Source organism: Protopterus annectens, chromosome 11.part0 (genome assembly GCF_019279795.1).
Source record: "Protopterus annectens isolate FY-2018-M chromosome 11.part0, PAN1.0, whole genome shotgun sequence".
Taxonomy (NCBI): Eukaryota; Metazoa; Chordata; order Ceratodontiformes; family Protopteridae; genus Protopterus; species Protopterus annectens.
The window spans coordinates 473,808,625-473,831,505 of record NC_056745.1 but is presented as its reverse complement, the minus strand read 5'-3'; positions in this window follow the sequence as shown (position 1 = coordinate 473,831,505).

Below are 22,881 nucleotides of genomic sequence, written 5' to 3'. Positions count from 1 at the left end.
AGGGGGCCATCCTACCGCTGGTCCTGGACCCACTGTAGTAATGTTTCTGTATTTTGAGGATTCTACACTGTCATCTTTTCCAGTCCTGCACCAGTGCACCTACCAGGATTGGGGACTTTTTTATCCTGGGTCTTGTGCACCCAGCTATCTTTTTTAGTTTTTTACCTACTTCTGTTCATGATATATGCATATAAATGCAGACTGTATATCACTGTCACCTTGGTGAGATTTTGTGAAAACAGGATCCACCTTCATGAAGGTACTTACCAAGACTTGAGGATGAATTCAATTTCAGCACTACTACTCTCCTTTGGTTGCTGAATTTTCATCTCTCCATTCGGACCCCTCTCTCTAGCTGAGAGTGTTTGTCAATGATGCCTGAGTAAGGGATAGTGTCAAATGCCTTAGCTAGGTCTAGGTAGGCTGTATGCACAGATTTCCCCTCATCCAGGGCCCTTGTGACTATCTCGAAGAAGTCCGCCAGACTTAACAAGCATGATCTCCCTTTGACAAATCCAAACTGGGTAGGATCTAGTGTTTGGAGATTACCTATATCTTTGCTGATAAGGTCCATGATAATTCTCTCCATGGCCTTGCAGATAAGGCTAGTCAGGCTAATAGGTCTGTAGTTCTCAGGGTCAATAGAAACACCACCTTTGTGCAGGGAAATAATGGTGGCTGTTTTCCATTCAGCTGGGATGAAGCTGGTGCTTAGACTTTGACTGAAAAGAGTAGCCAGTGGTGATGATAATTCTTGTTTGAGCCCATGTAGGATGGAGGCTGGGATATTATCAGGTCCCATTGATGCTGTGTTTTTTGCCTTAGAGAAGGCATTTATGACCTGCTCTTTAGAGATGTAAGGTAGGGGACAGGTGGTAGGGATGTCATGAAATATGTGTGGTGGGAATGGAGGAGTGAAGTTTTCATCGAACCTGTTGGCAAGCAGGTTAGCTATGTCCATCGGCTCAGTGTATGTGTTAACATTAACTACCAGTTTGGTGCAAATCTGAGCCTTACCTTTTAGGTTATGAATGTAAGTAAAGAATGCCTTGTGGTTGTACTTGGTTGAGGAAATTAACTTTTATTCATAATTTGCCTTGGAGGACTTCACAAGAAGTCATATTTGCTTATTTAAACTTAAGCTGAGGAGGGAGTGTCTCCATTTTAGAGCCCACTCCTTCTTACTCTTGGACAGCAGTTTCTTCCTTTTATTGTAAAACCTATTAATGGTGGTTGTCCACCAGCCAGGTTTGCTATTCTTGAAGAGCTTGTTTTGGTCCTAACAGGTACTGCCGAGTCAATGCAGTTATAAGGTGCTTGTACAGGGCATTGGTGCAGAGCTCTGCATAGTTACCAGTTCCGTCTGAGAGGGAGGTGCAATGAAGCTATTTATACCATCTCATAAAAGGTTATAGTCTGCTTTGGAGAATTTTTTTAGTCTACTTGCTGCTGGGGGGTGTCAGGTGTGAAAATTACCTCAAATGGACTGATTTTTGTACAGATCTCACCAGGGATGAACTCACAGTGGGGAGCTACAGTGGTCTCCCATACTTGTAAGCACCAGGTCCAGGACGTTGGCACCCCTGGTTGGGGTGTCAACCAGCTGGTCTTGGGCACTGGAGTTGACAATGTTGAGGAACTTTTGGGCAGGTGAGTTTGAGTATGAGTAATTCAGACAGTCAATGCTAGGGTAGTTAAAGTCACCCAAAACTATGGTGTTAGGATGTATCTTGATAGACTCAAGTTGATCCAAATAGGCAGAGTTGATGTCCTGATTCATGGAGGGGGTTCTGTAGCTGTCTTTTTTACCCTACACTAGCTGAAGTTCTGCACAGTGGAGCAACAACATTCCATGAGTATTTGCCAGGTGTGTTGGTATGTTTTTATGCATCACTTGTGTCATGTATGTTGTCCATGTTAAAAATAGAGGTTGTTCCCTTCGCCAAACTACTTGGGGTCACTATTGATGTACACCTGAAATTCCACACTCACATCCAGCACAATATTAAAAAAACCCATATAAAACTTGGTATTCTATACAGGAACATCCAATTTAATTCTCCTTCCACCAGACAAATGCTTGCCACTACCTATCTATACCCCTTCACTAATGTATGGCGCTCCTCTATTAACTACCTTATCTGCCACACTCACTTCAAAATTGGAAGTCTGTTATAATATTTCTAAATTTGTCACCAAAGCCAAATACTCCTCCCATCACTGTATTGCCCTTAATTTGTTACACTGGCATGAACTCTCCAACCATCTAGACTATCATCAGATTACCACAGCCCACAAACTAATCTTTCAGCCCTCTAAGTGCCCTGCTCTATGCAACATCCTTCTCCCCTACACCCCTCAGACAACTCTCAGATCTACTCACCAAAACCTAATCTGTGTCCGAAAACCCAATCGCCCTGCTGGTCAACTCCTGCTATCCTTTTCCTTAGCAAAACAATGGAATTTTCTTCCTTCCTCTCTAAGTACCTGTGCAAACTTTGAAAACTTTAAATCTCAGTTACATTCCTACCTTTACTCTAACAGAAAATGCAACTGCATTTTCCCCACCTGGTCCTATAATTCTCTCTCCACTTGTAAACCCCTCTCCAGCTATCATTACTAGCCTGTCTAGCTATGATCTATAGGCTACCACACACATGTACATATTGTTAATATCAAATTTGTAATATGTACCTAAGAATTTACACTTGCTCTCTAACATGAAATATAACTGTAAATTGTTCATTAATAATATTGTGTCTGTATCTAAAGGTAACATGTACCTAAGAAATTACACCTGCTCTCTAGCATGAAACATAATTGTAAATTGTTCTTCTTTTCTATATTGTATCTGTATCTAAACTTTGTAACATGGAGCTTTTCTCCCCAGGCCTCCACTAAAAACGGGCTCCCTGAGCCCAGTGGACATCCTCGGTCATCAAACTGGAAATAAATAAATAAATAAATGTTAGATTATGTATTTATGGTATGTACATTCTGTGAAACATACATACATTAGACGGCAAGTGAAGTCGGTGTTATTTGTAACATTGCAGTGAAATGTATATGCCATCTGCATTTTATGTTCATCATGTTCTGTAGGTACCTGATTACCTGATTTGTATCTTTGTATCTTGTCGCACATCAACTGTCTTTAGCATCTAGTGACCATGATGTTCTTCATGATGCATCTCAGCATGGTCATATGGCTCCTGACACAGAGGACATTGATTTTTTTGGAGAGTCCATCCATGAAGTTGACATGGATGTTGCACCAGATGTATCCTCAGATGCAGAGGCCCAGTTGTCTACGGCTTCAGAAGATGATGACATAGTGAATGTTGAACAGGGTGAGGCCATTGATCAACACACCACAGTTAGGAGCACTGCTGCTGATCTACACAACAACCTTATGCTGGTCCTCACTGTAGACGTAGGCGAGCAGATGTTAGACATGGCCAAGTGTCAGAGAGTGTGCACCTCCTGCTGCAGGTAAATGAATGCGCAGAGCTATGCCATCGTTCAGACATTCTTGCACTTAGCCATGCCACAGATCATGTGGCACATGAGCTAGGTGTCATGCATGAAGGACAAGAGCACAGACACAGTGAGATTATGGCTGCACTGGCTGCTCAGAATGAGAAGCTGTCGGCTGTGACATGGTCAGTGGAAAACCTGACCTCTAAGGTACTGCAGCAATGTCATCCTACTAACAGGATTCTGCATTCCATGACCATACACAGAAGACTGCAACCTGTAAGAGGGAGGCCACCTGTCTGCAGAATTAACATTAGCCATCAGGAATGTCTGTCCATCATCCAACCAGTACAAATGTCAACTGCTGGCACATCTGATGAGGTCCCGCCAATCACAACATCTTAAACTTGGAAGTCATACTCCTTCATCTGAACTTGGTGTTGTACCCCCATCTATCTCCTCTGTGGAGCAAGCAGGGCAGGTTGTGTCTCTACGTGGTAGTGGTAGTGTGAACAGTGGTGTGAGAAGTCAGTGAGGTCAACCAAGACTGCATTAGAGTGTGTCCAACAGTGTAGTACACATAGCTGACTCATTATTTCAATACCACAGTACCGTGACATGTGTTTGTGAAATAAAAAGGTCTGTATTATATCATGCATGATCTCTGTTTTTTCATGTTATGATATTGTACAGATATGTAAGTGTAGCACTGATATGTGTCTCTTATTGTTGAACATCAAATGATAACACAGAACGAGTGTGTATGCAAACCTGTGTCAGTTGTGACCTGAGTTGATGTTTTTATTTTTGACACATTTGCATATGCTCATGTTGGAAAAGGCTAGGCTCATGTGATGTGTGATGCTCAGTGCATATATCTAGTGGATGCCTGTCATTAGAAGAAATCTGTGCTGCTGTGGTGGGGTAAAACCTGACATGAGTATTCGGTCTGTGTACACATGTACGTGTGGATTGACATAACTCAGATGTCTGGGTCAGATGCTGCCATGTAGCCTGGGCCTCCACCTGTGGTCACAATGTATGTTACATACGCCTATGACATCTGCCCCCTATGTCCTCCTGCTCCTACTCTGATACCTGTGGGATATCCTCTTCAGACATTTATGGTTCTTGGGATACTGCACCCACACCTGCTGCTAGAAGATCCCCATGTGCTGTAGTTAGCATGTTGTGCAGCATGGCACCCACTGTTATCATCTATGCTGCCTTCTCAGGTATGTATTGTAATGCACCCCCAGATGTGTCCAAATAAATGAACCTTAGCGTTCAGTACACTGAACACATGTTCTGCAGTGTTTCTGGTTGTTGAGTACACTCTGTTGTAGGCTTCCTGTGCAGGGTTGGATAATTCATAGTGCAGGGTCTTTAGCCATGACACAAGAGGATGACTACAGTCACCTGTTGGGTGAGTTTTTGTTCAGACTGGATATTATTGATAGGGATCCTTCAGTTACATCCTAGCTGTGTTGCTGTTCTTACCAAGAAGCAGCCTCTTAGGTATTTCACCTTGCTGGAGTGGAGCCCTCAGTCCACTTTCCCTCCAAATGGCAGCATCATGGACCCTTCCAGGGTGTGTTGCCATGATGTTTGCTATGCTGTCATCTGCTGCACACACCACCTGGAAACTGATGGATGGCCAGCCCTTTCTGTCTATGTATCAGTCTGCCTCTGGATGTCCTGGTGTCTTGATAGGTATATGTGTACAATGTATTGCACCGAGTACATGGGGAAGTTTGTGATGTTGTAGAATTGGTACATTATTTTTCTCCACTCCATGAGAGTGGATGGGAAGTGTATGTAGTTATCCACCTTGCTGCACATTGCTTCCAAGAATTTTGCCAAGATATTACTGGCAGCTGTCTGTGATATCCCCACAGTATCCCCATGTGTCTCTGCAATATCCCAGATGCAAGCACACTTGGGCTGAAATGCATTTTAGTTTTACGGTGGATGGAGTTTCCTCGCAGCATCTGCATGGACATGTGTGGGGCTGGGGCACACAAGTTACGGAAGGCCTGCACCATTTGCTGTCTAAATGATATCTGTCAATTATTTGCCTGTCTGACAACTGGTTTAGTTGCAGCCTTGCTCTCACTCTAGCTGGCTGCTTTCTAGAACGCACAGCTACATCAACATTTATGGCTTGTATCACTGCAGCCTGTTGCAGTATATTAAAAGCAGATTACATTTTTATATAATTTTTTCAGTTTTGCTATGGATTTTGACATCATCCATAGTATTCACCTGCAGTCCTTGGGGTCTGTAATGTATGCGCAGACAATTTCAGAAGTGGAATTGGGGTTGCTGTTTGTCACATTTGAGTTGTGTTGTGTGCGCATGATGTGTTTTAGAATTAAGCAGGGTAGCTGTTTGTCACATTTGAGTTGTGTTGCGTGTGCATGATGTGCTTTAAAATCAAGCAGGGTAGCTTTTTGTCACATTCGAGTTGTGTTGTGTGTGCATGATGTGTTTTAGACTTGAGCAGGGTAGCTGTTTGTCACATTCGAGTTGTGTTGCGTGTGCATGATGTGTTTTAGAATCACACTAGTGCACGTGGAAGCACTAATTATCATACACTGAATAATTAAGTACTTGGACTGCCTTCATCATGTCTTCTGGAATAGCATCCACAGCAGATGCTCTGGAGTTTTGTGCCCATAAATACCTTCTGCGAACTTTACGGAATCTGGCCCATGAGTCATTACCATGCAGGTGACCTATGTTTATTTAATGGACAGGGGGGCGAGTGGCGGTGCATATGGAGGATGACTAGTGCCTATCCTGGGGGAGAAGAGAGAGCACCCAGGCTGCTATGCATACATCTTCAATGCCAAGGGATGGAGTTCTCAAGGCATGGAAAGGAGAAGCCAATTTATGGTGAGGTGGGCATGATGGGAGCTCCTGCTCCAAATGTGAAGTCAAATGCATGCATGCATGGATGTAGGGAGGTGGGTGTTATGAGTTCCTGTGGTGATATAGTGGGCATATCACCATGAGGGAAGGAGTTAGGACCTTACTACAACATACTTTCAAAGCTAGGATGCTGGTGAGAACACAAATATCTCTGATGCCTGCCTGGATGACAGCTTCTCTACTCACTGCCAGGGAAAGAATAGGCCCACATACCCAGCAAAGCTTGACGGTTGGTGAGCAGAAGGGTGAAAAAGATACAGGTGAAATTCATGATTCATTGACTTGTCAATGCCCCATTTTACCTCTTGATGTGGCAGATATGCCAACTTTTGGTTTATCTGGAGAGATAAGACACCTGCATAATGATCACAATAGTCACCTTTTCTTTCCTGGATCCTACTGTTCCTATAACCCTCCTAGATAATGAGTATACTCCTCCGGCCAAGTGTAATACTGAGATAAAATATTGAGTTTGATGTATGTAGACTTTTAAAAATTCCTAAATGTACAAATGTCACTCACAGGGCTTTCTCACCAGCCTCCCTGTTCCCCCATCTGTATTTCTTTCCTTTCTGTTTATTTATTTATTTATTTATTTTGTAATGAAGATCTTGAGCAGAATCCTCTAGCTAATATTAACTAGCATTGTTAATATTTTTATTGTGCCCCAGAGGTGATTGCACCCGATCCTGAGTGGAGAAAACATTCATGCTTCATGGCTGAAGTGACCAAAATGTCCAGGGATGTGAGTTAAAACAGAAACAGTTAAGAGGGAGCCCTCAGATTTCAGTACTGCAGAAAATGAAGACCAGAAGATTAAAAAGAAACAAAGCTGTTAGTAGCAGAAAACAGAAAATGTAAAGAACATAGTAGCATGAGATTCTGTATGATGTTTGAAACAGAGCTTAGGATGTAGCTGTAATACAAGATGTTTAAAGCTGAGTACTGGAGTTATTGGGATGACTGCTTGTGTATTAATATACAGAATCTGTGAAACTGTAGTGTTTGTTGTCATTGTCGTCTTCATTGTGATTGTCATTGTGGTGAGCTAGGAATATATTGTCTAAAACTTTGTCCACTCCTATAGTGCCTTTTTCAGGCAGTGCCAACCAAATAAACCTTCCAACATAGCACAATAAACCCAGGACAGACCGAAGGTATCCAACATAGCACAATAAACCCAGGACAGACCGAAGGTATCCAACATAGCACAATAAACCCAGGACAGACCGAAGGTATCCAACATAGCACAATAAACCCAGGACAGACCGAAGGTATCCAACATAGCACAATAAACCCAGGACAGACCGAAGGTATTACTGCTCAATGCCAGGAGTCTAAACAGAAAACTCCACTCTTTCCAAGCTCTCCTCAGCCTGGAGAATGTAGACATCTGTGCAGTTATGGAGGCACAGTTTAAAGCCCCAGAGAGAAGCCCAGCAGTGCAGGGCTATAATGACTTCCACATCATCTGTGCAGTTATGGAGACACAGTTTAAAGCCCCAGAGAGCACCCCAGCAGTGCAGGGCTATAATGACTTCCACATCATCTGTGCAGTTATGGAGGCACAGTTTAAAGCCCCAGAGAGCACCCCAGCAGTGCAGGGCTATAATGACTTCCACATATTTAGACCAGCTATTACATAGGAAGGGACAAAAGCCTGAGTTGTCTCTGCATTTATAAAAATTAGTCACAACTCAAGACTGATCAAGCAGTGTGACACGAGCTTCTCCATGTCCAGCTCAGCATAAGCAAAGTCCCATACCTTATCATTGAAAGCTGTAGGTCCCCTCTATGACCCAGAATACCCATAATGCATACCTAAATGAACTGGGGTCAGTGTACATTGAACCCAACACTATAATGTGGGGCAACTTTGACTATCCCACTATAAACTGGAAAATATGCATAACTTCCAGTCCTCAGGCACAGAGATTCCTGGACTCTGCCAACACAAATGCTGTGCAAAAGCTGGTCCGTACATGCACTAGGGGAGTTTGCACCCACCCATGTATAATATCCTCACTTGTCAGGTCACACCATAAAGCTATCACCATTACAATTTAAACTAAAACCTGTGACCCCATCCAATCCTTGAATGTATGGGAATTATTCAAAAGCAAACCTCCTACTACTGAGTGACACCCTGCAAAATTTCAAGCCCCTTCAAACCACATGAATACCGTTGTTCACAGAAGCTGTATAACACCATGTAAATAACTGCACCAAGGCAGTTGTACCCACCCAAAATAAGTATTGGACTAAGTCAAAGAACAAACCACCATGGTGGAATCCCAATATCAGCAATTTATATAATGAAACAAAGAAAACCAAGACAAGGCTAGGGACTGCACTGCCCAGTAAGGAAAAAAAAACTCATCAAACTAAAAAAGCAAGTCAGGAGTCTTATCAAATCTACCCAAGCCAAATCAGAGATAAAGACAGCCTTGCAGGCAAAAGGCAACCATAAATCCTTCTTGAGCTACGTATGTAAGCTCATAGGTAACACACAAGAGTATGCTGGACTAATTGTAAACAGAATCACCTATACAGAGCTGGAGGACATAGCAGATTTACTAGGTGACAAATTAAGCTCCAATTTCATGCTGTCCTCCCCTCCTGACACCATCTAAGAGAAACCATTGACCATAATGCCCTCAGTTATCACTAGTGAACAAGCCCTCAATGCACAGTCCAAAGCAAAGAAAAATACATCTAAAGGCCCTGAAAATATCTCAGGTTGTCTCCTGAATACCATGAAACCTTCAGGATCCTTGTTGCATCTTAGCCTCCAAACTAGATTCATACCTGGTGAATGGAGCTTGGAAACAGTTATACCTCTATGCAAGGGGAGGTCATCTACTCACCTGGGCACTTACAGACTTGATAGGTCTGACTACTTTCATATGCAAGGCCAAGGAAAGAATTATCATGGATATTATAAATAAAGACATAGGAAATATTCAGACACTAGATCCAACACAGTTTGGATTTGTCAAGGGCACATCATGCCTGCTCGACATGGTGAACTTTGAGAAAATCACCAAAGCTATGGACAAGGACAAAAACATATACACTGCCTATCTAGACCTAACCAAGACATTTGGCACTATTCCTTATTTGGGTATTGTTGACAAATTCATGAAACTTGGAGTAAACACTCATGTCACCCACTGGATAGCCAACTGGTTCAAAGATAGGATACAGGAAATTAGGATAGGGTAACTCTACCTGCACAAAAGGCCAGCGATCATTGGAGTCTGTCAGGGTCAGTGCAGGGGCCACTTCTTCATGGCATTTACTTTTCAGAAGCCAGGCTAACATTATAGGCCTTTCATCAATCAAGTTAGCAGATGACTGCAAGCTTGTTATGATTATTAGGTCCCTTAAAGACAATAATACCCTCCAAGAGGGTTTGTCCCAAAGTAATAATTGGTATCAGAGCAGTGATATAAAATGGAATCCCAAAAATTACATCATAGTATCTTCTGGAAAATCAGCCTCCCCTGTGAATTTACATGTAGACCAGACACCCCTTCGAGCAGGCCCAGGGGTTACAGACTTGAACATATGTAGACAGTGACCTGGCCTTTGTCCACCATGTATCTATTGTTATAAAGAAATAATTCTACACTGTGTACCTCATTCGGAAGGGTATGGCATTCAGGTCCAAAGATGTCATTATCCCGCTGTACTCAGTCCTCATTAGACCAATCATAGAGCACAATGGTCCCTTTGATATGTACCTTACCAGGCATATGTAACAACTGCAACTCCTACAGTAGTTCCTTAAAAAACAAAAAGAAGAAACCACATGGAAAATGCAGAATGCCTTATCTGTATACCCAATCTCCTACAAACTATGGAGAGGTGATCCATGCCTGGCTTAAAAGGCATCATTTGATACAATACTGAGGGATTTGCTGCAAATCAACAAGTTTAACAGAATTAGAAATACCCAAAAAGGACCTAAACCTAGTCTGTAATATAAACAGAAGACAGTGAATGGACAGATATGTGTCTCAGAGAATGACTGGCATGGACGGGACACTTGTTCCAAAGCAGGTACATGGTTCGACCCTAACCCTATTCAAATGTATCCTGGACCAATGGATGAGAAACTGAAAATTTACCCTTGGACTCACACCTATCCCCTTACTGGGCATATACAGCTTGTAAATGTTGTGCCACCAAAACACAACTGTATGGCCCTGGCTAACTTATCTGATTCAGTTATATATAGCAATACATGGCTAGGCTTAAAAAGGCCTCTTGGAGCTATTAGCCTAGAAATCACCTATGAACCGATAAGATGACTGTACACCAGATGTCTTTCTATGCTTGAGGCTGCAGATTTTGTCATTTCTGTTATGATCTGAGATTACTGCAAAACTACCCAAGACTGTACAACTGCCTATATTAATGTATAACAGAATTTCTCTTCATTTACATAAATGAGAAAATGAGCAACAAAAGATTTGTACTTAGAAATGCAGTATAAACTGGCACTATACATTGAAAATATAGTCCCTATGTTACATAAAGACTTAAGTGATGTTAAAACAATTCAGACACATTGTAATGAGCCTTTTCTTAGGGGGAATGTAACCAAAATGGAGAAATGGTCCCCACTGTTACATATGTTAGGTTTATTAGCTTAAACTAAAGAACTAATAGGCAGCACATTGTCTAGTTGTTTAAAGTTTTTACCTGTCTGTTACAGAACCAGAGTTTAAGTTCTGAAGTCTTTTTACTGTCTCTTTGTACTTGCCATGTCCAAGCTATCACTGTGTGGGCACCTAGTACCCAGCACATATGTCTGTGTGGGCATCTAGTACCCAGCTCATATATCTGTGCAGGCACCTAGTACCCAGTTCATATGTCTGTGTGGGCACCTAGTACCCAGCTCATATGTCTGTGTGGGCATCTAGTACCCAGCTCATATATCCGTATACACACCTAGTACCCAGCTCATATGTTGTGTGGGCACCTAGTACCCAGCTCATAAAAATGCACTAGTTGTTTAGTACTATGCTCCTCAGTGGTATGGTGGTTTGCAGTGTTGCCTGCAAAAGAGTCATTCCTACAGTTTTTTTATTGAATGATTTGTTTATGTGACCTTTTTACCCTTGGTTTGGATGTTAGTTGGGATATTCTGCAGGCACCTTAATGTTTAGGGACATCAGCTGAATTTAAAGACCCTGTGTTGCTAAAGTATAGCCAAACAATCCACTTATGCTCTGCCGATTAAGTAAATAAGAAGGCTGAAATATTTATTATTTATTTATTTATTTTATTTATTTACATTTGTTTATCAGGAGAATTTGACTGGACACAGGTCCTTTTTTAGCAGAGACACAGGGAGAAAAGCTCCACATAAAGAATACATTAAGTACAGAATTAATAATAAAAAGTTAATAACATTGATATACATGCAAGTAAACAATGCCAGCAAAAGCCACAAACATAAAATATGAGTAATATAGCTACATGAAGGACAGATATACATGGAGTATACATTCATATATACATAGGAGCATTGGTTACATCTGTGATTGCACATATTGAAACATTAGTGTAATAGTAACAGTCACAGCAATGATGTCATTATAAAGCTTATTGGACATAACAGTTATGGCTGTAGACTGAGCTCAATATAAAGCCGTGTTTGGTGAGATGGAGGAAGCAGGTGCAGAGACTAGGAGGAAATAGTAGGGGAAGATTAAGGAGTGAGACAGTGTACAGAGTAGGTAGTATAGATGGAATATATGGTGGGCAGATGCTTTAGGTGATCGAGATGAAGTGGCTTCATGGGGTTTGACTTTATTGGCCTGAATGTATCCACAAAGACTTAAAAAGTAAAAACACATGGGAATTCAGAAGCTGTGGAGCTGAAACAATTGATGTCTTTAATGGGTCATTTGCATATATCCCATGGGCCTCCATTGCAGGAGTTTAAGGTATCACACAGTGAAAACTCTAGCTTGCCTAGGTTTTTTTTTTGGTGATTTTTACTGAACGGTTTGTCTGTGTGACCTTTGTACCATTTGGTTTGGATCTTAGTTGGGATAGTTTGTAGGCACCTTAATATTAATGGGCATCAGCTAAATTTAAAGACCCTGTGTTTCTTTTTTTTTCCAATTTAATGTTTATTGAAATTGTGCATATTTAACAAGAACAGAAAAAAACATATACAAGCAAAAAAAAAAAATACAAAAAGAAAAAGTGCAATCTGAACATAATATCTTCAACTATATACAGTCATAATAGTAATAATCTACCCTTATATGGTACCTTTATATGGTAACAAGTAAATTGCATGAAATAGTATCTTGAAGGTGATGAGATTTTACATTTTGAATGTGGGACTACAAAGATTCAGGTAAAATGATGAATTGGTGTCCTCCCAACGATATCTAAAAGTTCACTTATTTTATTTATTTATTTATTTATTTATTTATTTATTTTATGTGTTTACTCCAAGTGTTACATTGGGGAGAATGATTGTTTAGTAAAACTACCTAACAAAAACTATCTGCAAATAATATGCCACCTTTATTTACTATTTTAGTTTGTTTTGCTTTTCCCCTCTTGATATTTCTCTTTTCATATCCTTCTCCCATTACTTTCCATTTACTTGCTACCTTCTCTTTGGTCTTCATTTACAATTCAGGTTTGGAGTGAGCATAAGTTCCAGTTTAATCTTTCAGGATAGTGTCTAATAGGTAATTCTGATAGTCTTGAAAGTATGACCTTTTGTTGGGGTTCTTGGTTACTAATTTATGGGAATAAATAAGTTTTATTGCCATTCCTTTAAAATTATCCCAGGCTATTTTAGATATATCCAACCAGTTTTTGCAATGAAATGCTTGATTAGTGCACAAATTGTAATTATAACATCTTTATGGATACCAAAACTTAAAATGAGCGAAAAACAAACTATGAACGAAAAAACAAGGAAAGAAACTACAGAACGGCACCAGAAATTTATTGTAATGTTAAGCGCTTTTCATTTGTTACATTTACAAACTTCCTCAGACATTTTGAATCACATCAAAAGAACTTTTAAATATAGTATCAATTAACTAATCATTAACTCAGTAAGAACAATTAAGAACTAAAATAATTTAAAGGGATAGCTGAATTTAACAACCACTTAAAACAACGCTCACTAACTCATAAAAACTAACATTATAAAAAGTCAGTTATTACAAAATATCAAACATCCTAAGTTACACTATGCGAAAAACAGCTAATAACCAAAACCATAAAACAAAGCACAATGTAAAAGACAATGTTTTATCTAGTAAGACTTTTAAGCTTGAGGGTGCTATTAATAGAACAACCCTCATTTAACCCAGGTGTATTGTAAGCATTCACCTAATCTGCCAGCTTAACTCCAATTCTTCTAACTTGAATGTGTCTGGTCCACCCCGAGGATTTTGACAGATTTGGTCAACAATTAAAAACTTGAAGGAATGGTTAGGGTACTGTAAAACATGTTTCACCAAAGCGTTCTCAGGTTTATGTTTTCTGATAGCATAAACATGTTCGTAAATAAGATCACAAAGTCTCCTTTCTGTTTTACCAATATAGAAGGCCAAACAAGACTGACACTGAGCTAAATAAACTACCATTTTTGAATTACAGTTCACCCTCAGTCTCAGGTAGTATTGTTGGTCGTGAAATGTGAATCTATTAGATTCAATAATATATTGGCAGTAGTTACACGCTTGGCATTTATACATACCCACCATCCTAGCACGTGTTGTTGAGTGATGTTCAAAATAAGCTTTAAGGTTCTTAGCTTTTTTGTAAATTACAACAGGCTGTTCACCAACACTTTGAAAAACACTAGTGTCATTCTTAAAAAGTGCCCAGTTTTTTGACAAAATCTGAAAACATTCTTTACTATTAAGATTGTAAGTTGTTACAAATGTAACACCCGATGTTTCTGCTAAATGAAATTGATTAGCAGCTACAGACACCATAGTAGAATTAACATTACTAACAACATCATTGTTTAATAGAAAACCATTGTTCAAAATTGGTTTATAAAAATGACTTAAACGTTTGCTTGTTACCTCTTCTATGATTTCATCAACCATGTGTTCAGGGTAGCCACAATGTATAAACATGCCTCTTAAGTGGGCACATTCAGTGTGGAAGTCCTTATCTAAAGTAATTATACGGGCAGCCCTAACCAATTGGCCCTTTACTATAGCTCATTTTTGATGGATTGGTTGGCAGCTAGAAAAGTGTAGAAATGAGTTGGAATAAGTACTCTTTCTATAAATGGTAGCTATTAGTTTTTGAATGGAGTAATCTTTAGACAATACGATATCAAGGTATGCTATGGACTCCGAATTAAAGGTGGAAGTAAACTTCAAAAAGTGGGTGGTCTTGTTAAAGTATTCAACAAGTGAGTCACTAGTAGAGCTGTCACCGTCAAATAAAATGAAAATATCATCCAAGTAACGAGTATTAAAAAATTAACTTATCTTTAAACTCACAATTGTTGAACACAAACAGGTGTTCCCAGTGGGCCATAACCATGTTGGCCACACTGGCACCACAAGGAGAGCCCATAGCAACACCAACTTTTTGAAGGTAAAAGTTACCTTCAAAAATGAAGTAATTATTGTCCAAAATTAAGTCCAAAAGTTCATGGACGAGATCCAACTCATTTCTTGTGCTGCCTTGTGACCTTAGCATTTGGTCAACCCACTCAAGAGCTATATCATGTGGAATACAAGTATAGAGGTCTTTGACATCAATAGTGAGAAAATTACAACACAAATTGACCTCCAGTTTATTAATTTTATCCAGAAGCATCCAAGAGTCTTTACAAATTTGGTTAAATTTAACCAAGTATTTTTGTAAAATAGAATCCACAATATTTGCACAAGGGTAGGTGGGAGATCCCCTACCATCAACCAAAGGTCTCATTGGGGGGGTTGGTTAGGTCTTTGTGTATTTTAGGTATACCGAATAAGCAAGGAAAACGAGGATACACTGTTGACATATAATTGTAAAAATTCTGAGTAATTCTTCCCTCAATAAACATATCCTCGATAGAGTTCTTAATGATATGATATGCATTGTTAATTTCTGATCTTGAACTAACAGAATAAGAGGGAGAATTCAAGAGATGAACCAACCTTGCATTATAATCGGTCTTATCAAAAACAACTACACCGCCACCCTTGTCAGGTTTACAAAACCTAAGGTCATGTAATTTAATGAATTCCAAACACTCCCTTTCGACTTTGGAGTTTCTACCATGATTAACCCTGTGTTGCTCTGTCTGGAACTTTTGGCGAATGTCAAGTTTGCAAATAAGTTCAAAGACTTGCAACAAAGGGTGTAATGGGGGACTGAACACACTAGGAATCCTGAAGGTGTTGGTGTCAAGCATATTGGTGTTGCCCATAATCAAATTAAGGTTAAGTTTCCTGGTAAATAATTTTAAATCTATAATAGTTCTAGCAACATCTAATTTCTGAGCTGGAACATACGTCTGACCTTTAGACAACAGTTCAACTAGGTCAGGCAAAATGACAACTGAAGAAAAATTATATAACCTGAAATCTCCATTCTCATTGTTAAGTATAGTCAAAGTGTTAGTTGGTAACTCATTAATGTCATTAGTAACGAGATCAGAGTCATCAACTTCTAAAGCAGTTATCACAATAGGAAGATCAACAGCTTCAGATGTAATAAAAGGTACATTTACATCAAGCAACAAAGGTGGGTAAACATAATCTGTAATGTCGCCAGAAAAATCTGGGCTTCTGTTTCCTTTTCTGGCTGAATTGACCAGTCTGCTGTTTTTGTCTTGCTCCTAAAAAAGTAGGATCATTGGATCTCAAATAATAATGACCAGTCTTGTTGTTATTCTGTACACCCTCTGCCCTTCTAGAATCAGTTTGAGTTAGTTCATCAGGACCTGTCTCAGGAGAAGCAGGATTATCTAAAACTTGGTTATTTCCTGTGTCAAAAAAATTGGTTCCATTACCAGATGAAGGGTGAACAAGTCTAGAAGGACCATGCCAAACTTGTGCTGAAGATGGTATTTGATATGCTAACCCAGGGTGATCTTTATGGATACCAGTAAAGAATTTGGGGGTTATATTTAGAATTGCTGTTTCCCATGAAAAAGTGGTCTTCACATAACCCATTTTTTGGAGTTTAATTTTGAGGGAATACCATAATTTATAAACTGTCTTGCAATTCCAAAAGATATGCCGTATATCTAGGTTTTCCTGGGGGCAAAAAGGACATCTTAAGTTGTTTTTATATCCAAACTTTTTTAGAACAGCAGGAGTTTAGTATGCATTGTTATTGATCATGAGGTGTGTATAAATTATGTTTTTAAATGGAGTTATTTTTAACGTATTTTTGAGTGCTTGATATTTTAGGTCTATGGAAATATTGTTACTTTTCTCTTCCCAGTATTTGGAGTAAAGAAGTGAAGACTGGAATTTAATTGCAGATATTAGTTTATATGTATTGGAAAGCATTTTTAATTTGTAAGATAATGTTTTAAGAATTAGTTGGGTTATTTGTATGTTTTTCTCCTCTGTTTTATTGTTGAGAACTTGATTTTGACTAGTAACTTAATTTGTCTCAGCATAGGTTCATATTGACAAGTCATTCCTAAATGAGTTCTTAAATCTGACATGTTTAGGTTATTTAAGTTGTCTATTTGCCAGACCACTATATATTTTATTTGGGCATAGTTTGTGAGGTCAATCATTTTGTTATTTAGTTTCAAGTTAGGATTGAGATGTATTGGTTGCATTAAATCAAGTGTGCTTTTTAGATGAAGTGATGATATTACATTTTGGAAAGTTATTATCTTATGTTTGATCATGAGATGTATTTTGGGGGGACAATTATTTTTAAGTAGAATGTAGGGGAAGGCTTTAGGGTTTATGTTGAGTGATTTTATTTGTTTATACCAGATTTTACACCAGATTGTTGACCAAGTTTGGCTGTCTGGGTCATGATTTGAGATTTGAATAATTCTGCTAGCTCCTATGATATCATAGTATAGTTTAATGTCAAGTAACCCTAGACCACCTTTTTCCTTAGGTAGTGCTAGTTTGTCATATTGAAGTCTTGTGGTTTTAGGGTACCATATGAATTTTGAAAGGGCTGATTTTATTTTACAAAAAAAATGTTTGGGATATTTAGATTTATAGCATTTAGTTGGTATAGGATTCTTGGCAAGATATTAATTTTAATGATGGCTGCTTTCAATAATGGAGATAGATTTATATTTTCCATCTAGCTATGTCCTGACTGACTTTTCCCCATGTTCCATGCAAATTGGCTTTCATCAGATTATTATACATGTGGACAAAGTTGATACACAAGTATTTTACTAAATATTTTACTGCAATTGGAGTTATATGGAAGTAAGATTCATTGTGCTTTAAGGGGTTTATTGGGAATATAGAAGATTTCATGGGATTGATTTCAGAATTAGCTATTTTTGAGAAATCTTCTATTGTTTTTAAAATTTTATGTAAGTCAATGTTGGGGAATTCAAAATAGATATTGAGATCATCAACAAATGCGGTAAACTTTAGATCAATGTTATTTATTTTTGGGATATGGTGATATGTCTTTTGAGCAATATATATGGTAGAAGTGGTTCTAGGTAGAGATTGAAGCGATAAGGAGATAGAGGGCAGCCTTGCTTGGTTCCATTTGTTATTTTAATAGGTTGAGAGTGGATTTTGTTTATATACAATGTGGCTGAAGCATTTTGATAAATAGTTTTTATTATATTTATGAAAGATCTGGGAATATAGAAGCAAGTCATAATTTTGAATAAAAAATTTAAGCCCACTTTATTGAAAGCTTTGTTTGCATCAACTGTTAGAGCATATCTGGGAAGTTTGTCTTTTGCCAAGAGCATCATTATTGTATCACGAGGTAAGGTGTTGTCCCAGACCTGTCTACATTTCATTAAACCTATTTGCTCAGATGAGATTATGAAAGGAATTATTTTTTTGTAATCTTTGTGATAGTATTGAGGTTAGTATTTTAATATCTAAATTTATAAGAGCAATAGGTCTATAGTTATATGGGTTTGTTGTGTCTGAGTTGGGTTTAGGAATCAAGATGTTTTTTGAATTGTTGATGTAGAGGTCTGAGATTCCATGCTCTATAATATAATTGTATACTCTAAGCAAAATCCCAGAAAGCTATAGATTGAATTTTTGGTAAAATTTGGTCGTGAAGCCATCCGGACAAGGGGCTTTGTTAATTTTTAGTTTATTTATGTCAATTTGAATTTCTTCTGATGTCAGTGGTTTTATTAGGTAATTTACCTGCTGCTCATTTAGCAGTGTGAATTTTAGGTCTTTTATGAATTTGTATTGTAAGTCTGAGTGGGACTTTTTCCAGGAATTATATATATATATATATATATATATATATATATATATATATATATATACACACATACATATTATTATATATTTCGACGAATGAGTTTATTATATCTGAATCATTACTTATGCTTTTACCATTATAATTTAGTTCAGTTATTTTGAGTTCATTTTTGATATTTATTAGTTTGGCTAGTATTTTGGAAGGCACTTGGGCCCACTCAGCATACTTATATAGTAGACTAAGCTCAGTAAATGATTGGTTTTGCAAATGTAAGGCATATAGTTTTTTTGTAGGTTTAACATATTCCCTTCCAACTCAGGAGAGTATTTGTTTATTAGTTCTGCTTCTACATCTTTGAGTTGTTTCTCCAGTTGTGAATTTTCCATTTTTTCTTGTCTTTTAAGGATTGATACTTTTTGTATAAGTAACCCATGAATTACCACCTTTGTGGCAGCCCATTGTATGCCAAATGGAATATCATATATCTTTAGGTCTTTTTCTAGTTTAGAGTGAGGTTCATCTCTTGTAGTATTTGATCTTTATTAGTTAAATTTGCATTGAAAGTCCAGTTAGAGCGTTTACATTTTTTGGTATTTTGTGGTGGTGGTGTTGATGTTAATTGAGATTTTTGAGTGATCAGATATTGATCTGACATCTACTTTGTATTCTGTGACTGCTCTCACTAAGGTTTCAGATATCAAAAATAAATCAATTCTTGACAATGGTTTGTGAGTTGGAGAGAGATATGTGTATTTATTTGTTGAATTGTCATTTTGGTATAATGAGTAGGGGTCTATTAAGTCAAAATTATTTATTAATTCTTTTACTGCTAGGGTGTTTTGATGTGATTGATTCCTGTTTTTGTTAGATCCATCTTTATAGGGGTTGGCTAGGATATTCCTGTCTCATAGGTTCATAGATTAGTACTAAGCTAACTGCCCTTGCAAGTCATTTTAAGCCTAGCCAATTATCCCTTGTGAGAATCAAACCCTGCACCTTGTGTTTGTAAGGCACCAATAATATAATAGTAATTTGGGAATTTTATTAATAAGTTATAGATGTCATATATAAAATGATGTTGATTACAACATGGACCATAAACATTTATAAAGATTATGCAGTTGTTTATATGGGGAATGTTACTAATGAAATAGTACCATCTGCCATTTATATCTGAATTGTAATTTAAGATTTCTCCCAGAAAGGATTTTTTAATTATAATTGCAGTTCCGTTGGACGCTGTACTATTTCCTGTTGTTATAATTTGTTTAATCCAATTTTTCATTCTGTCTTTAAATCACTGGTCATTTGCCATATGTGTTTCTTGGAGATAGGTAATATTTGATTTATTTTGGTAAACAAGATGCATAAGTAAGTTCTGCTTCTTTCTATCTTGAAGACCATTTACATTCCATGAATCAATATTAATAAGACTGTCTGAGCTTTGTAAAGAATTTACATGTTATGTTTTGTGGTATGTGAGAATTGTGTGTACTGTTAGAATGGGAATCTAGCATGTCGAGGATGGAGTTCAGAGTGGCATCTTTTTCTCTCAAACCAACTTTTGTGCCTAACCACCTATCCCCCCAAGATGGAATAGGATAGTATTTAGTGCTTTTGTACTGTTTATAGACTGAATTCCTTATCAGGATTGTGGTATGTTTCAGAGGGATATAGATCAATATACCTTTTTGTCTACCCAAGTATCTACAGTCATTGTATGCTTCCCACCACTAGCCTCTCCTATAGTACGGTTTTGTAAAACATAAGTTAGATCTACTCATCAGAGCATACTTTTGTATAAAATCCTTCCTTTTCTGGCTGTTCAGAGTAATCCAAGAAGAGAAAAAAATAAGTAAAGGTATCACATCCAGGCCTAAGGATGTTATAACCCCACTTTACTCGACCCTAATCAGACCACTAATAGAGTACAATGCTCCATTCCACATGTATCTCACCAGACACCTGCAGCAAATGGAGAGACCACAGAGGTTTCTCACTAAAAAGATACAAGGTCTCCAAACCATGACCTATGTGGATAGGCTTAAAGCCCTGTCACTGTACTCTGTATCATATAGGCTACTGAGAGGTGAGTTGTGCCTGGCCTACGGGGCAGTCTCTGACCCTGATCTGCAAATCAAATGGGACTAGAGTCACTCACTCTAGGGATCTCAACCTTGCTAGTGACATTAACAGAGAATGCTGGAGAGACAGTTGTCTCCCAGATATTGCCACTGCTCTGGAATAAACTTCCAATTCTTGTGAAGCAGAGCTCCTCAATAATAAATGGACGGGTGACTGCAAATTCTCCCCCGGGGGTGGCACCCGTGTCCCACATTGACTGGCATTTTCAGTGCTAATCTGTAAAGTGCATTAATCTAACCAAGGACAATTGGGGCAACCCAGGATTAACATGGCTAGACTTATAAAGGCACTAAGGCTGTTAGCCTAGTAACTTCCTATGAAGTCATAAACCTACCTGGATAACTGCCTGATTAAATTTCTCATTGTTTGAGTTTATTTGCTCTGGGCATTACAGACAACCCCACAGTCATGTGGCATATTTAAAAACAGTGGGGGAACATACTCTTAGAAACTGCACAAACTGACTTTATTGTGTGGTTACTTGCAGTCCAGCTGGGTCTGCACCTCTAAAACTCCTATTTAGCATCAATTCCGAACATGATTCTATTCAAGTTGAACAAGGCCAGCATCAGCAGCTGTGAGTGGAAACAGTGTTTTGGTTCACTGTACAAAGGTGAATCAGCCACATATAGATGTTTTCCTTAGATGAAAGCTAGTTGCAAACATCTTGCTCCATATTGCCATGCAAAAAAGGCCTAAGTGGTGCATGCCTCCAACATCTCATATCATGAGTATCCTCTGTCCATTCCCACCCTCATCATTACTGCTAGGAGTGCTTCAAAAGATCTGACAAATAGGACTAGACTCTGGTTGGTGGCCAGCTGGCTTGGTTGGTATAACTATTCCCTGCTCCACAAAGTCTCCTCTTCAATTTTTCCATTGGAACTAGACAAACTTTCAACCTAAGCACTCAAGCCATTCATTTCTCAGGCCGGCACTTGCTCAAAACTCATAGCAAGCACTTATAAAGCCTAGCACTAGACCCCCCCTATACTGTACAGAAGGACAAGGCTCTCTATTCGACCTTACCAGCCATTCAATAAAACAGTTCACTGTACCTATCCAGGCATGTCCAAAGGGCAATTTCAGGTGTACTCTCCAGTTCAGCTGATGAATCTGGGCATTTTGAGGCAATGTTACAACTGCCTCATGTACACAGACAACCCTCCCCTCCTACCACCAAACACTAATACATGCAAAAGATGCAATTATACAGCCAAACTGGAGGCTAAGCTCTCTCAACCCAAGACTGGATCAGACAGTCAAGAGGAGAAGGGAAATACTTGCACCACACCACCAGTCTCACATAGACCCATTAAACCAGCACCGGCAAAAAACACACATAAATAAAAAAAAAAACATACCCGGAGGCTCTAAATAAAAATCTGCAAAAGCAACAGAGACCTCCAAAGCAGACATCCAAGCAACCTCCAGCCCCAACACAAACCATGAAAAACATACTTTACAAAACCAGTGTGCCACGCAATCACAGCCCTTAAGGCAAAATAACATACCCAACATACTAGTAATAGATGACTCTATAGTCAGGCACACTGATGTCCCACTCACTAGGCTGAATAAGGAGAAGGTTACTGTTAGCTGCCTGTCGGGTGCCAGGATCCACCACATAACACAAGCACACAGGTCACTCCAGAAGAAGTACAAATACGACTCTGTCATTGTACATGTTGGTGTGAATGACCTGAGCTGTACCTCCTTGGACTACATGAAAAGAGACATGGAAGAGCTCTCTGATCACATAGCCCATGCCGGTATGACTCTGACTCTGAGTAGCATCCTGCCCTCACCAAGAATGATACCACAATATAAAGAAAAAAATATCAATTTCAACAATTGACTAAGTTTCTGGTGTCATTCAAAGGGGATCCAGTGTCTGTCCACCTGGGATGACATGCT